Raw genomic sequence first — 1851 nt, 5'->3', positions numbered from 1 at the left:
ATGGTTCTTAACACGAATTCAGTTGTGAGTCTGGGTGTGTCTGAAGGCTGATGGCTGGCTCTTTAGGAGCCTCACAGGCGTTTTGTTTCTTTTTTTAAATGGGCTTCTTACAAGGTGGGGCTTGATCTTAATGCTGCATGGTTTCCTCATTTTCATTCTATGGTTGTTGCCAAACTGTGCATGCAGCTAAAGTAAATATGTGGTATAAAGAGGTAAAGGAAGGGGGGAAGCAGTTTAATTTTAAGAAATTCAGTTCCAAAATGTTCTATTAGTAGTGGCAGGGTGAAGAATTTAATTGATGCTACTTACATTCCATCAATTCAGACTTTTGCTCTAGCTCATCCATCCCTTGAACATTGTCCTGGATGACTGAAGGGAAGTTTCTAGGTCATCAAGCTGTAATGAAATTCTGATTTAGGACGTTACTCTGGATGTAACTACCTTGTAAGGACTATGCCTCAGATGTCACTCATCTTCATGGCTTTCCTGACTTCACCAGCCAAGCTCAGCCCCCAGTACCTGGCAGTAGTTCGCCTGGCAAGCTCATATTGATCACCTAACCCATCATTCTTCTTTGCTGTGTGCTGTAATCCAGCATTCTGGAATCTTGCTCCAGGTTCCCAGCCCTAGACAGATCCTATTCTTCACCTTTTAACTTCTGGTCAATATATTGACATATTTTTGATCAATTACTATATTGTTTTCTCATTTATCAGCATAAATTCTTACTCCTCTGCTCATATCAGAACAATTAGCAGCTGAACGTAGCCCCGTTGCCAAGGTCCTGGTTCTGGTGCGATGATGATGATGATGATGATGATGATGATGATGATGATAATGATGATGATGATGATGATATTGATATAATAATAATAATAATAATAATAATACACCACACCACCACCACCACCACCTTTTTTTCTCCCTTATTTTCTCATTTCTTTTTAGGACAAAAGCACTCATTAAGTTCTATTAGAATAAAAATACAGAAGTTTTCTCTTAGTCTCTTTACCCAGGAGGGACTGGAGAAAGGAATGTCACCACTTAGAATCTATTTCAAGAAAAAGAAGCCTACGGCCATGCTACCCTGACACAGGCCTGATCCTGTCTGATCTTGGGAGCTAAGCAGGGTCGGGCCAGGTTAGTACTTGGATGGGAGACCATCCAGGAAGACCAGGTGCTGTAGGCATAATAAGTAAAAAAATAAGGGATTGTAAGCTGACAAGGTCCTTGCAATCTGTGAGGTCAACCAAGGGTTGCCTCTCCTAAAAAAAAAAAAGTGCATTTTTAATGATCTCATTGTCCTTGTGACTACTTAGGATCTTTCCGCTGTCTGGCAGCACTATCTGGTATTGAATTTCAGCATTGGATATCAGTTTCTGTTTCATGTATAGATTTCTAGGTAGGCTGCTGCTTTTGGTTTTTAGTTCCTGAAGTTAGGTTAAAATAAATACTGGAGATCAAAAGGAGTAAAAAAGCTATTTTCCTTGTCCGTTTTCCCCACATAACTTCAAGTCCATGGAGGCCAGGTATGGGGGTGAATTGGAAAAACCTACAGTTCTCCTGTGTCTTTCTCTTTTGCTTTCACACAGAACAATTCACTGTGACACTTCTGGTCACCAAATGTGCTGGTTATTGTCCCATATTAAGCAATTCCAAGATACTAGGTGGGTGTTCTATAATTTAACTCAATTCTGATATTTTCTACCTGGAGATAGCATCAGATTCCACAGCTTAAGGGCTCAGTCACACAAGATCGCGCCCCTTGCCCCACTTCAGATGCCAATCACAAGTAGTAGGTCCCCAGGTTACCGACAACTTCTGTCCAACTTGGCTGCCAATTAGAGGTTG

General features: G+C 41.0%; 1 pseudogene; it reads left to right on the top strand.

Annotated features, from left to right (window-relative positions):
• The first annotated feature begins 1069 nt into the window (after positions 1-1069).
• LOC120585674 (uncharacterized) lies at positions 1070-1189 on the top strand (annotated as a pseudogene).
• Positions 1190-1851: the final 662 nt, after the last annotated feature.

Source organism: Pteropus medius, unplaced genomic scaffold (genome assembly GCF_902729225.1).
Source record: "Pteropus medius unplaced genomic scaffold, Ma_sr-lr_union100, whole genome shotgun sequence".
Classification (NCBI taxonomy): domain Eukaryota; kingdom Metazoa; phylum Chordata; class Mammalia; order Chiroptera; family Pteropodidae; genus Pteropus; species Pteropus medius.
This window is presented reverse-complemented; position numbering and strand designations above follow the sequence as displayed.